This window comes from Dermacentor variabilis, chromosome 7, assembly GCF_050947875.1.
Source record: "Dermacentor variabilis isolate Ectoservices chromosome 7, ASM5094787v1, whole genome shotgun sequence".
Lineage (NCBI taxonomy): Eukaryota > Metazoa > Arthropoda > Arachnida > Ixodida > Ixodidae > Dermacentor > Dermacentor variabilis.
This window is the reverse complement of record NC_134574.1, coordinates 3,759,163-3,774,611: the sequence shown is the minus strand read 5'-3', so window position 1 is coordinate 3,774,611 and position 15,449 is coordinate 3,759,163. Positions and strand designations below refer to the sequence as shown.

Sequence of the window (15,449 nt, the reverse complement as noted above, 5' to 3'; positions counted from 1 at the left end):
CTCCGCGTTTAGATTCATTGACTGCGGCCTGCTAAGGTGCCTTCTTACCACGGTAAGTAAAGCATCACGGGACCAAAGTTTTGCGATAGCCAGCGCACGGTGCAGAACAGTACGCGCGTAGAACCGGCCTACATGCGACCATGGAACCGCCGTTTGATATGTTCGCAGGCGTACGTTCTGTGGAGCCCTGCCGACTCTTGCAGCGCATCCGCTAGCCTTCACTTCCCTGCGCTTCCCGCGCGCACAGATAGGATACGCCTGCGGTAAGGAGGATTCGCTCCTTAAGTTAAAGCAGCCGCTTCTTTCCCATCTTCCCGGATGAAGCGTCGGATGGCCGGCGCACGGTGCCGAGGGCAGCAAACTGCACACATTCTGCGTAACGCTCTATCAACACGTGCATTGAGGTACACATGTGCAGGTGTGCATGAACCTCGAACGCGCTCTGCTTAAAAGACTTCGTGCCGTCGCGAGTACTTCGAGGAACAAGCAACAGTTAAGCAACGTGTGTTTTAATATTGTCAGGTGGTCGTGACGTCAAAGAACACAGTAGCAAAACTGTGAAAGGCAAAAACTAGCTTTTATTGGGCGAACCTGTGCCCACAAAACAGGCTACACTTAAAGCACAACGAGAGCGGCGAACACAGTCGGCGATCGTCGTAAATCTGATCAGCGGGTCAAGCGCGCCGGCTTTTATAGATCAGTCGTCGAATGTTCCAGATTAACCGCTGGGACCCGCGTGCCTTCCACAAAGTTCTACACCATTCGCGTTACGCGATGAAATCAGATAACACAAGGTTCGGCGACAACAGACAGCCGGGTAGAAGCATCGATAACTTTCCAGAAACGTCGGATACATGCAGGCGCGTCCCTCGCTGTGCGATTACAGTTGTTAAGCGGCGAAACGTGGTCGCTTGATAAAGATAAGTACACGTGTCAATACCCCCCTCTTAAAAAGCATCGACCCGATGGTGCAAACAAACGAAGGTAATAAACAAAAGCACTCGTAGCAAAGAAAAGAACAAAAATGACGAAGTTCGTCAGCGTCCGTAAAAGGGTTTAAGGCGCACCACGTGGACTACTTCAGATCGTGCGCGGCGCCGCTGTGAATGCGAAATGCCGTCTGGCACGACCTCATAGTCCAGAGCACCAATACGTCGGATGACCTTGTAGGGTCCGAAATAGCGTCGGAGTAGTTTCTCACTGAGTCCTCGTCGGCGTATCGGGGTCCAGACCCAAACACGGTCGCCAGGTTGGTACTCGACGAAGCGTCGTTGGAGGTTGTAGTGTCGGCTGTCGGTCCTCTGCTGGCTCTTGATTCGCAGGCGGGCGAGCTGTCGGGCTTCTTCGGCGCGCTGGAGATAGCTAGCGACGTCAACATTCTCTTCGTCAGTTACGTGCGGCAGCATGGCGTCAAGCGTCGTCGTCGGGTTCCTGCCGTAAACCAGCTTAAACGGCGTGATCTGTGTTGTTTCTTGCACCGCCATGTTGTACGCAAAGGTTACGTACGGCAGGACCGCGTCCCACGTCTTGTGTTCGACGTCGGCGTACATTGCTAGCATGTCGGCGAGGGTCTTGTTCAGGCGCTCCGTGAGACCATTCGTCTGCGGATGGTAGGCAGTTGTCCTCCTGTGGCTTGTCTGGCTGTACTGCAGAATGGGTTGGGTGAGCTCTGCTGTAAAAGCCGTTCCTCTGTCGGTGATGACTTCTGGGGCACCATGTCGCAGCAGGATGTTCTCGACGAAAAATTTCGCCACTTCGGCTGCGCTGCCTTTTGGTAGAGCTTTAGTTTCCGCAAAACGGGTGAGATAGTCCGTTGCCACGACGATCCACTTATTCCCGCATGTTGATATCGGAAACGGCCGCAACAAATCCATCCCAATCTGCTGGAATGATCGGCGAGGAGGTTCGATCGGCTGGAGTAATCCTGCTGGCCTTGTCGGTGGTGTCTTGCGTCGTTGACAGTCTCGGCATGTCTTGACGTAACGGGCGACGTCGGCGGTCAGACGCGGGCAATAATACCTTTCCTGTATTCTCGACAGCGTCCGGGAGAATCCGAGGTGCCCAGCGGTTGGATCGTCGTGTAGGGCGTGCAGTATTTCTGGACGCAGCGCTGACGGTACAACAAGAAGGTAGCTGGCGCGGACTGGTGAGAAGTTCTTCTTCACGAGCAGGTTGTTTTGTAGCGTGAACGAAGACAACCCGCGCTTAAATGCCGTAGGGACAACGTCGGTGTTCCCTTCCAAATACTCGACGAGACCTTTTAGCTCCGGGTCGGCTCGTTGCTGTTTAGCGAAGTCTTCCGCGCTGATTATCCCAAGGAAGGCGTCGTCGTCCTCGTCGTCTTGCAGTGGGGGATCAATGGGGGCGCGCGATAAGCAGTCGGCGTCGGAGTGTTTTCTTCCGGACTTGTATATTACCGTGACGTCATATTCTTGTAGTCTGACGCTCCACCGCGCCAGCCGTCCTGAAGGGTCCTTTAAGTTATCTAGCCAACGCAATGCGTGATGGTCACTGACGACTTTGAATGGCCTGCCATAGAGGTAAGGACGGAATTTAGCTGTAGCCCAAATGATGGCGAGGCATTCCTTTTCAGTCGTAGAATAGTTGCTTTCCGCTTTTGACAGCGACCGGCTAGCATACGATATCACCTTTTCAAGTCCTTCTTTCCTCTGGATTAGGACGGCACCGAGGCCTAGGCTACTGGCGTCAGTGTGGATTTCCGTACTGGCGTCCTCGTCGAAGTGTGCAAGTACCGGCGGCGACTGCATGCGTCGTTTGAGTTCTTGAAATGCCTTGGCCTGCGGCGTTTCCCACTTGAACGCGGCATCACATTTGGTTAGATGTGTTAGCGGCTCCGCGATGCGTGAAAAGTCCTTGACAAAGCGCCTATAGTAGGCACACATGCCAAGGAATCTGCGCACTGCCTTCTTGTCGGTTGGCTGCGGGAACTTTGCGATGGCAGCTGTCTTCTGTGGGTCGGGGCGTACTCCTGATTTGCTGATCACGTGGCCTAGGAACAAAAGCTCATCGTAAGCGAAACGGCACTTTTCCGGCTTCAGAGTGAGCCCTGATGACTTGATGGCTTCTAACACTGTCGCAAGCCGCCTAAGGTGATCGTCGAAATTTCCGGCGAAGACAACGATGTCATCCAGGTAAACAAGGCACGTCTGCCACTTCAGTCCGGCTAACACCGTGTCCATGACGCGCTGAAACGTTGCAGGCGCCGAGCACAGTCCGAAAGGCATGACCTTGAACTCGTAGAGGCCGTCTGGCGTGATGAAGGCAGTCTTTTCGCGATCTCTCTCGTCAACTTCTATTTGCCAGTAGCCAGACTTGAGGTCCATCGACGAGAAGTATTTAGCGTTGCAGAGCCGATCCAATGCGTCGTCTATCCGTGGAAGGGAGTACACATCCTTCTTCGTGATCTTGTTCAGTCGACGATAATCGACGCAGAAGCGTAGGGTTCCGTCCTTTTTCTTTACCAGGACTACAGGAGAGGCCCACGGGCGTTTCGACGGCTGGATGATGTCGTCGCGCAGCATTTCGTCGACTTGTTGCCTAATAGCTTCACGTTCTCGCGTCGAAACTCGGTAAGGGCTCTGGCGGAGTGGTCGAGCGCTCTCTTCGGTTATTATGCGATGCTTTGCAACTGGTGTTTGTCGAATCCTCGATGACGTCGAAAATCAGTCTTTGTATCGTCGGAGAAGACTTCTCATCTGTTGCTGCTTACTCATAGGAAGACTTGGATTCACGTCGAAGTCTGGTTCGGGGACAATGCTCGTCGGGGTAGATGCGGCTGAATCCGAGATGACAAAAACATTGTTGGTTTCCACAATTTCCTCGATGTATGCGATTGTCGTGCCCTTGTTGATGTGCTTGAACTCTTGGCTGAAGTTGGTTAACATAACTTCCACTTGCCCTCCGTGGAGTCGAGCGATCCCTCTTGCGACGCAAATTTCACGGTCGAGCAGTAGATGTTGGTCGCCCTCGATGACGCCTTCTACGTCAGCGGGTGTTTCAGTGCCGACGGAAATAATAATGCTGGAGCGCGGCGGGATGCTCACTTGATCTTCGAGCACACTCAAGGCGTGGTGACTACGACAGCTCTCCGGCGGTATCGCTTGATCTTGTGACAGCGTTATCGATTTCGACTTCAGGTCGATGACTGCGCCATGTTGATTCAGGAAGTCCATGCCGAGAATGACGTCTCGTGAACACTGTTGGAGGACAACGAAGGTGGCAGGGTAAGGCCGGTCATGAACGGTAATTCTTGCCGTGCAGATCCCGGTCGGCGTAATCAGGTGTCCTCCAGCGGTCCGAATTTGAGGGCCTTCCCATGCAGTCTTAACTTTCCTCAACTGGGCGGCGATGGGTCCACTCATGACGGAGTAATCGGCTCCTGTGTCTACTAAGGCGGTCACTGCGTGGCCGTCGAGAAGCACGTCGAGGTCGGTGGTTCTCTTTCTTGCGTTACAGTTAGGTCTTGGCGTCAGATCACGGCTGCGTCGTGTTGAACTGAAGTTGGAACGTCGCGTCGTCAAGTCGTCTTTCATCGGTGTAGTCTTGGCTTTCTGATTTCGTCGGGACGGCGGCGTGTCGTTATGTCTTCGAGGTAGTTTCGTCGGTATCTTCGTCGGCGGCGGAGGATCTTCGTCAATTCGACGAACAGCAACCGCACCTCCATCGGTTGCTGCCTTTAGCTTTCCGGATATGGGCTCGCTGACCGGCCCCGGGCTGGGCCAGTGTATGGTCGGCGCTGCGGCGACAGGTAGCGGCCTGGTGATGGCGAACGCGACGGTCGTAGAGAGCTCCACTGAGTAGCGGCGAGGTAGTTGGCGATATCGCGAGGTCTTTCGCCAATCTGTGGTCGCGGCGCGTTAACGGCGAACCCTCGGAGTCCCATCTCCCGGTATGGGCATCGGCGGTAGATGTGCCCCGCGTCTCCGCAGTGGTAGCAGAGCGGGCGGTGGTCAGGAGCGCGCCAAATGTCCGTCTTCCTCGCGTAGGTGCGCTGGGCGACGGGTGGTCGTGCTGGCGCTGGCGGCGGCGGACGACGGAACTGCGGCGTGACAGGGCCCTGGCGCGGTCGCGGAGGGGGACCTTGACGGCGTGCGACGGCAGCGTAGGTCATCGCTTGCGGCTCAGGCTGGGGCGATACAGGGGCTACTCCAAGTTGTTGTTGGAGCTCCTCACGCACGGCGTCGGCAATCGAAGCCACTTGAGGCTGCGATGGTGGGAACAGCTTTTGTAGCTCCTCCCGCACAACCGCTCGGATAGTCTCGCGCAGGTCGTCGGTGGCCAGTGATTGAACTCCGGCGTAGTTTGTAGAGTTTGTGCGGCGGTCGAATTGCCGGTTTCGCATCTCGAGTGTCTTCTCGATGCTGGTGGCCTCGCGAAGAAACTCGTCGACGGTCTTCGGTGGGCTTCGTACCATTCCGGCTAAAAGTTCCTCCTTCACACCACGCATCAGCAGGCGGACTTTCTTCTCCTCGGGCATTTCAGGGTCGGCGTGGCGGAAGAGACGGCTCATTTCTTCCGTGTAGATCGCGGTCGTCTCATTAGGTAGCTGCACCCGGGTTTCTAATAGCGCTTGGGCTCGTTCTCGGCGTACGACGCTTGCGAATGTCTGCAGGAAGCCACTTCGGAAAAGTTCCCAGGTCGTTAAGGTGGCTTCTCGGTTCTCAAACCACGTCCTGGCCGCGTCTTCCAAAGCGAAGAAGGCATATCGCAGTTTGTCGTCACTGTTCCAGTTGTTAAAGGTAGCGACTCTCTCGTACGTCTCAAGCCAGCTTTCCGGGTCCTCGAAAGTTGAACCGCGGAACGTCGGAGGCTCCCTGGGCTGCTGCAGCACGACGGGTGACGCTGGGGCTGCCATTGGGGTGGACTTGGTGGCCATCTTCCTAGTCGTCTCAGGCAAAAGTCCGTGCTCCGGGGGCAGTCCTTGCAGCTTGCGGCTACCTCGCTGGTTCTTGGCGACGTTGGTGTCTTCCGAGTGAGGGCTTGGGTCGCGGCTTTGTGGGGGCGTCCGGTACATGAACGCAAAGCACCTCCACCAGATGTCACGTGGTCGTGACGTCAAAGAACACAGTAGCAAAACTGTGAAAGGCAAAAACTAGCTTTTATTGGGCGAACCTGTGCCCACAAAACAGGCTACACTTAAAGCACAACGAGAGCGGCGAACACAGTCGGCGATCGTCGTAAATCTGATCAGCGGGTCAAGCGCGCCGGCTTTTATAAATCAGCCGTCGAATGTTCCAGATTAACCGCTGGGACCCGCGTGCCTTCCACAAAGTTCTACACCATTCGCGTTACGCGATGAAATCAGATAACACAAGGTTCCGCGACAACAGACAGCCGGGTAGAAGCATCGATAACTTTCCAGAAACGTCGGATACATGCAGGCGCGTCCCTCGCTGTGCGATTACAGTTGTTAAGCGGCGAAACGTGGTCGCTTGATAAAGATAAGTACACGTGTCAATATGCACAAAAGCAAGTTGTTACTGAATCAGAACTATCCATTCATAACGCACGTTCTACGTAAGTGCCGCAAATGCACCATATGCGCCGTCAAAAGCAGGAATCACTGACGTGCAAGGCATTCATTGTACAGATTCTCAAATGCATCGGCTTCGGCCTGCGATGGCACGTTAGCATGATTCCGCCAATGAGGGCAAAATTTCCCCGGTATATTCCTTCGTCCGTTGCTATTGCCGTCCGTACATTGCGTACAGCGTTGCATGCGCGTTCATTTCACGAACTTTAGTTCCTCCTGTCCCACCTGGCCACATCAACATCCGGTATAGCACGGTCCAGATAACGCAGAGCAACAAAACCCGGAGACCAACGCAAACCTGCCCGTACGGCGCCTTTACACGGTACGAAACCTACGGAGCAACACGTATGAGCGCACAGAACCATAACAAAGCCGCCATTGTGGCTCGAAAGGCGTGGCCACTGCAGCAAAGAAATAAAGACACATAAAAAAGGAGGAGAACCTACTACGTCATTTCTTCCACACTTTTCTCCTAGCGCGCAGAGGGGGTAGGGCCTCTCCTCAGTTTCCTTCCTCCATAGAAATTGGGAACCGCAAGAATAATCTAGTTACGTTGACCGCAAGGGCGCCGCCGTGTTGCTACGCGCTGAGGTTGCCAGCTCCTGAGACGCTTGCTAGACTTCACTTCACTTCACTTTATTACCTTAAAGGCCCCCGGGGTTGGGGGTGTAATAATAATAATAATATTTGGGGTTTTACGTGCCAAAACCACTTTCTGATTATGAGGCACGCCGTAGTGGAGGACTCCGGAAATTTTGACCACCTGGGGTTCTTTAACGTGCACCTAAATCTAAGCACACGGGTGTTTTCGCATTTCACCCCCATCGAAATGCGGCCGCCGTGGCCGGGATTCGATCCCGCGACCTCGTGCTCAGCAGCCCAACACCATAGCCACTGAGCAACCGCGGCGGGTGGTTGGGGGTGTTACATAAGGGGTGGGTTACATGTATAAATCATAATAAACAAAGAAAACACGCAATGAACATAAATTATTCGCTGTTAAATAAAGTAGTTATACAATTAAGAAATTTAGATGTACAGGTGATTGCGGCGATGTCCTGTGGAAGGCCGTTCCAGTCCGGAGCTGAGCGTGGGAAGAATGAAGATGCGCATGTAGTAGTGCGCGTACGAGGCCGTGCAACTTGAAGGGGATGACCAATGCGGGGGGAAATACGTGCCGGCGGATTGATGTAGGGCGGATGACGAAGTGAGCTGTAATAAAGTTTATGAAACAAGCACATACTAGTAATACGACGTCTACAAGCTAGAGATGTTAAACCTGCTTCTGCTTTTAATGATGATATACTAACGTTATAGGAATAGCACGAATATATGAATCTTGTGGCTCGACTTTGGACTGATTCTAGGGAAATTGTTAGATCATTTTGGTTAGGGCTCCAAATAGCAGAGGCGTATTCTAATTTAGGACGGACAAGTGATTTGTAGGCAAGTAGTTTTAGGTTTTGTGCGGCATGTCGTAGATGACGTTTTAAGAATCCAAGGGTTCTGTTAGCGGATGATATGATTTTTGTGACATGTGCGTTCCAGGTTAGGTCATGGGACAATGTTACGCCGAGGTATTTATAAGTGTGAGTTAATTCTACCGTGGCGTGCGAGATTTTGTATGAGAAGAGGACAGGATTACGTTTTCGGTTAAAAGACACGAGTTTACATTTGTTGGGGTTTAGTTCCATGAGCCATTGGTTACACCAGTCCTGTACGCTGTTTAAGTCATTCTGGAGGGCGAGCTGATCAGCGGTGTTATTGAATGTGCGATAGATGACACAGTCGTCGGCAAAAATACGGATGTTACAAGAGACATGCGTTGGTAGGTCATTAATGTATATTAAATGTAATAGCGGGCCAAGGACTGATCCTTGTGGGACACCTGAAGTTACGGGAAGAGGACTAGAGGTTTGATTATTAACGTAAACATACTGGGTGCGGTTAGCAAGGAATTCACTTATCCACTGTAAAATGGTAGGATGAAGGTTTAACCATGAAAGTTTTAGTAGCAAGCGTTTGTGGGCTACTTTGTCAAACGCTTTCGCGAAGTCCAGGAATATTGCATCAGTTTGAACGTTACAGTCAAGGTTCATATGCAAGTCATGGATGAAAATAGCCAATTGTGTATCACAGGATAGGTTTTTACGGAAGCCATGTTGAGCAGGATGAAAAAAATTAATAGAGTCAAGAAAGTTCACTATGTGACAGTTGTCACATAATGGTGACAGTTGTCAGTGTTAATCTGGCAACCGTCGTAGCGTAGCAGCATGGCGTCTCGCTTGTAGTGTGGTGATGTGGTGTGGGTGCAGCCATGTGTTTGGGCTGTTTATTCTATGTTGCGAGATGGTGCGGGTTGGGTCGATGTTGGCCGTGAAGGTGGCAGTTATGCAACCGAAGGATGGTCCTGTTGATGGTCCGGCGGTATGCGGTTTTTAGCAGTCACGCATGTTGCAGGAGTGTCACTCGACGAGGTTACGTGTTCGGAGCTCGAAGCTGTGGTTAGATTTCTCGTTGGCGTTCCGTAATTCTCTTCGCACGGGCGCGGTATGTTGCACAAGCTGCTATCGCGATCTATCGTCGCGACAATAGATCGTTTTTTTTATTATTACAAGCACTGATCCAGCTGGTAGGACACATGTTACCGACAAACGGAAGTCTCAAGAAAGCACCTGAGATTATAATAAAGCAGGCTGCGAAGGAACACCACGGCACCCAAGGGACAGGGGGGGGGGGGGGTCAAAGCTCGAAGCAGAATGGTACGTAGGTTGGGGCCGCCGAGGCAGGTGTGTGCCAGGGAGTGTTCGCCCGGACAGCTCCCCTGGCACGTGCAGCGGTGCCTCGCAAGGTCGAGATACTTTAAAGGCACCTGCGCTCATGATCTTTCTTTTGCCTCGGTGCAGTGAGCCCGATTAACCAGAATAATACGGAAGGCATCCGACGCAGTCGCGAATGCGAGTCATGGCAAATGTAGCTCGCGTCGCCTGGCGTGTGTAGTAATATCAGAGTTAGTTGTATGAACTTTATGCATAATATGCTTTGTTACGGCACCTTAAAGCAATGGGTCTAGAGGACGGTGTTGGTACGTTTTTTCGTACCGCCCTAATCCTATACTACTCCTACTAACACACACACATACCCCCCTTTTTTTCGATATGTATATATACAATTAAATTATGGGGTTTTACGTGCCAAAACCACTTTCTGATTATGAGGCACGCCGTAGTGGAGGTCTCCGGAAATTTCGACCACCTGGGGTTCTTTAACGTGCACAATAAATCTAAATACACGGGTGTTTCCGCATTTCGCCCCCATCGAAATGCGGCCGCCGTGGCCGGTATTCGACCGCGCGACCTCGGGCTCAGCAGCCCAACACCGTAGCCAGTGAGCAGCCACGGCGGGTTATACATACAATTCCTTCCCATGACGGATTGACCAGTTAAAGTTGTCAACTTGTCAATAACTGTCATAAAAATTACTGTAATAAACACACTTCCATGATCGGATTGTTTACTTTCATTTTATTGTACCACTGAGAACTACATAGAACCTTATTTTGTATATGTGAGAGAAGTATTGACCTTTTGCACATGTTGATATCAAAAGCTTAATCCAATGCGCAATACACAGACAAAGCTGCTGCTACAACATGAACTGCATTGAGAGCCACACAACACATACGCAGCTAAAGGTGCAAGATATAAAGGGAAGCTTCAAAATATGCTCTGTAGCACTGCAAATTATAACATGTACGTGTACACTAAACGTTCAAAAAAGCAATGCGTCAACGTCCCATTTGCTTTCAAGTTTATTAAGTTCAAGTTTACTGAAGTTTATTATGAGCATATGTACAAGATGATCTGCTGACACACCCGCAGTCAAGGTGGCTGTTGGAGGTGTGCTGGCTACATCAGTGTAAGAAAAAGAAATTGGGTGAATGTCGACACCAGTGCCACTGCTTCTTGCCTCTGACCTGCACGTGCCTCCATGGCAACTTTGTTGGTGGAGTCTGCACAGATGAGCTGGCATGGCGAGGCACAGTAGTCATCCGAGAAAAGCACCCAACTCGCATCGGCACGGCAGTCAAATTCATAAACTGTTTCCGTTCCCGCGAATCTCATGAATTTAGTGTGCGGTATGCTGACCTTGCTCAACGACACTTATAAATTGCATCGGCGCGATGTAATGCTTTGCCACCAAAGTCATCCGAGAAGACACCTTACATCCAAACATATCCCCCTGCGACTATGAAAATTTAATATGCTACCGTCGGAAGAAAATAGCAACAAACTCACCTCTGACACGGCTTTTTCGCCTTGCCGGCCACGCATTCTGTCGATTCTGTTCAGCCAGCTTGGCTAGGGACAAACGAAGCTAACAACTTTCTTCCCCGTAGTACCTAGGCGAAGAGAAATCTCAAGGACCGAAAGTTCCCACATTTCTCTGACGCAACCACTGCTCCTCGCGCATGCCGAGAAAGAGCAGAGAATTCCAAATATGATGTGCTCGTACAAGACATGCGGACGAGACATTCATTTGAGGGATCGCCAGTCGTTTGTGCGCAGGCGCGAGTGAGAGCGGGCGCGAGAGAGAAAATCTGGGGGATTTTTGGGGATTTGGCTCCTTGTGTATAATGGAGGAAGGAAACTGAGGAGAGGCCCTACCCCCTCCGCGTGCTAGGAGAAAAGTGTGGAGGAAATGACGTAGTGGGTTCTCCTTTTTCTTGCTGTTTTTTTATTTCTTTGCTCTAGCGGCCACGCCTTTCGGGCCACAATGGCGGTTTTATTATTGTTCTGTGCGCTCACACATGTTGCCCCGTAGGTTTCGTACCGTGTAAAGGCGCCGTGCGGGCAGGTTTGCGTTGGTCTCCGGGTTTTGTTGCTCTGCGTTATCTGGACTGTGCTATACCGGATGTTGATGTGGCCAGGTGGGACAGGAGGAACTAAAGTTCGTGAAATGAACGCGCATGCAATGCTGTACGCAATGTACGGACGGCAATAGCAACGGACGAAGGAATATCCGCGGGAAATTTTGCCCTCTTTGGCGGAATAAAGCTAACGTGCTAACGATTGTTTAGTATTGCTGCGGAACGCGCGCGTCCGGGCAGCCCGGTTGCGCGCAGCGCGGCGTGGTCTCGCGAGAAATGTAAACAAGAGAGGAGAGCTGGTCCGATAGGCGGAGCAACGCCATGAGCAACACCAACTTCCGGCTTCACTTTAGCTTCACAAAGAGTGACGTCAGGGCCTCTTATGGAGGAAGGAAACTCAGGAGAGGCCCTGACGTCGCACAACGCTTAGTAAAGAACATCGGCTCATTTCATGCAGTAACGATGAGATCGGCGCACTGCAACTGACAGTAGAACGCTTCCCGACAATGCGGCCAACGCGCCGCCGCCGCAGGAGACGCGCGCTGCAAGAGGCAATCAAGGCCATAGAGTTACTATACTGACTCTAGAGGACAAGCTACCCATAGGGCCTATGCATTGAAATCGGGAACCGCATGAGCGCCGCCATATTGCGACGTGCCGAGGTTGCCAGCTCCTGAGAGGCTTGCTAGACTTGGTGACAGTAGTCAGTTTTAATCCGGCAACAGTAGCAGCGTAGCAGCATGCAGCACGGCGTCTCGCTTGTAGTGTCGTGATGTGTGCGTGCAGCCGTGTGTTTGGGCTTTATAAGTTGGTTCTTTATTCTATGTTGCGGGACGGCGTGTGTGTGGTCCATGTTTGCCGTACAGGTGGCAGTTATGCAACTGAGGGATGATCCTGTTGAAGTTTCCGGCGGTATGCGGTTTTCAGCGGTCACGCCTGTTGCAGGAGTGTCACTCGACGAGGTTACGAGCTCGAAGCTGTGGTCAGATTCCTCGTTGGCGTTCCGTAATTCTCTTCGCACGGGCGCGGTACGTTGCAAAAGCCGCTTTCGCGATGATCGTTTTTTTTTTATTATTATAAGTACTGATCCAGCTGTAGGGCACATGTAACCGACAAACTGAAGTCTCAGGAGAGCACCTGAGATTATAATAAAGCAGGCGGCGCAAGAACTCCAGGGCACCCAAGTGACAGTGGGGGGGATCAAAGCTCGAAGCAGAACGGTACGTAGGTTGGGGCCGCCGAGGCAGGTGTGTGTGCCAGGGAGTGTTCGCACGGACAGCTACCCTGATACGCGCAGCAGTGCCTCGCAAGGTCGAGATACTTTAAAGGCACCTGCGCCCATGATCTTTCTTTTGCCTCGGTGCAGTCAGCACGATTAACGAGAATAATATGGGGGGCATCCGGTGCAGTCGCGAATGCGTCATGACAAATGTAGCTCGCGTCGCCTGGCTTGTGTAGTAATATCAGAGTTCGTTGTATGAACTTTATGCATAATACGCTTTCTTACAGTACCTTAACGGAATGGGTCTAGAGGACGGTGTTGGTACATTTTTTCGTACCGCCCTAATCCTATACCCCCCACTACAAACACACACACATACCCCCTTTTTTTATCTATACATACAATTCCTTGCCATGACGGATCATAGCCTCCTTTATTTTTGAAGAATAGAGGAGGCTATGGACCGATTGACCAGTTCAAGTTGTCAACTTCTCAGTAACTGTTATAGGAATCACTGTAATAAACACAATTCCACGATCGGAATGTTTACTTTCATTTTTTGTTGTAACACTGAGGACTACATAGAACTTTATTTTGTATATGTGAGAGAAGTATGTGGATATCACGAGCTTAAGCCAATGTGCGATACACAGACAAAGCAGCTGCTATAACATGAACTGCATTGAGGGCCACACAAAACATACGTAATTAAAGGTGCAAAGTATAGGGAGAAGCCTCAAAATACGCTCTGTAGCACTGCAAAGTATAAAATATATTGTATGTGTACAATAAATGTTCAAAAATACAATGCATCAGTGTCCCATTTGCCTTCAAGTTTATTAACAAGTTCAAGTTTACTGAAGTTTATTATGAGCATATGTACAACAGGAATCTACTGACACACCCGCAGTCGAGGTGGCTGTTCGAGGTGTGCTGGCTGCCTCAGTGTAAGAAAAAGAAATTGGGTGAATGTCGACACCAGTGCCACTGATTCTTGCCTCTGACCTGCACGTGCCTCCACGGCATCTTTGTGCACAAGTGTGCTGGCGTGGCGAAGGAGTCATCCGAGAGAAAGAGTATCGTTTACATGGAGAAGTGGCTGTTCACAGTGCCTGTCGCTTTCCCTCAAATGTTTCCTTGGCGACTAGGGTGACACCCGCAGTCAAGGTGGCTGTTCGAGGTGTGCTGGCTGCCTAAACGAAAGAAAAAGAAAGAAATTAGATGAATGTCGATACCAGTGCTATTGCTTCTTGCCTCTTACCTGCATTTGCCTCCATGGCCTCTTGGCTTGCGGAGTCTGTATGAGGGAGCTGCTGTGGCTAGGCGTAGGCATTGTCTAAGCAAAAAGAAAAGGCCATTCAAATGGGGAATTATGGAAATAAATGCAGTTGTTATGTCTGCTTCTTGCACTCTTCTTGCCTAAAAGTTTTCAAACATAGTGTCCAGTACACACCAGCACTTTGACTGCTTCTGCTTTTTACCTGCAGGTGTTGCTGCGAGATCCTTAGTATGGCTGCGTGCAGCATTGTAACACTTGGTGGAGGCATTTGAAGTGGTAGCCAAAAATATAAAGAATCATCCTTGTCTGCACGAATGCTTTCAATTTCTAAATGCAGGGGTAACTATCACTATTAGTGCAAGGCCCCCCACATCTATGCGGCAAGTGCCATAGCTCGAAACTGAATTTTTCCTTTAGTGTTTCACACGGCGTCTGATATGTCCACATTAGATGTGATGTGTTTGTTTTTATTTATCCCAGTGTGGAGAGAGCATCATTAAATTGTTTTTTTTATTTTTGCGTGTCTTGTTTTTTGGTTTATTTCTGAATTTATCAAGCAGCAGTCTCATGATGCTAAAGTGATTTATGTAATGGCAATCAGCTTTTGTTTTGCAGAAAAACAATGTATTTCCTGACCCATTGTTTGACATCCCCTCACTCGCATAATTTTGCAGAGTATTCTACCTATATTGACTTGCTTGACCTCCACTAAAGAGTCTTGCATATTAAAATACGACTCTTTCCCTAAAATCATTCGACACTTCTCATAATTTCTGTACCTTGGGTTTCTGATACTCTGCATTCACCATTTTTGCTTGTTTCTGACTAGAAATGTCTTCTTTAATTTAGAGCTTAAATTTACCTTTGGAACACAGGGAAGGGCTTGCCATTGCATATTGTTACGACTTTGCACCGCTGCCGCCACTGTTACGACTTTGAGGTGGTCCCGTAGCGCTCGTCACCCGTTTCGTGACAGAGCGTTGGTAGCGAAGACTCCGAGTCAGGCGTCGGTGAGAATAACAAAAGGGACTTTATACACTATATACAGGTCATTATACAGGACATGAAGGGATCGGCACTGGGGCCGAGAGCTCACAGCAAACGCGACTGTTCTCGCACGGCGACGTCCGGCGAAAACGCGTGACACATCTCACCCCAGTCGAGAGCGGCACTCTGCTCCCGGTGGGTCGGCGGATCCGGTTTTCCAGGCGGCGCGCCGCGGCTTATAAGCCCCCAGAAACCATTGTCACTCAAACGGCCCAATACAAAGTGAGCACTCGACGGTCGTCGGAGGGGGTCCAATCAGCGACCACGCTGGCCACCCCGTTCAAAACTGGCGGGCGCGGTGACCTCCAGGGAAGGGGAGGTACGGCGCCGGGCTGTCTGGCACTTGACGACACGTTTGAACATGTTGCCCGCCGATGCTTCTCCGGAGGACACCACTGCCTGACGGCTCAGCATCTTGACTTGTCAAGGGAGAATTAGGGCGCTGTGCCTTTCGGCGCAGCCCCGGGTTTGTCCAAAG

The 15,449-nt window shown here is 51.0% G+C and overlaps 1 long non-coding RNA gene across 1 annotated transcript; it reads left to right on the top strand.

Moving 5' to 3' along the window:
* The first annotated feature begins 12,194 nt into the window (after positions 1-12,194).
* Positions 12,195-14,443, top strand: LOC142588942 (uncharacterized). Its single transcript, XR_012829751.1, has 2 exons — positions 12,195-12,451; positions 14,133-14,443. It is a non-coding gene; the product is annotated as an uncharacterized LOC142588942 (long non-coding RNA).
* The last annotated feature ends 1,006 nt before the right edge of the window (positions 14,444-15,449 follow it).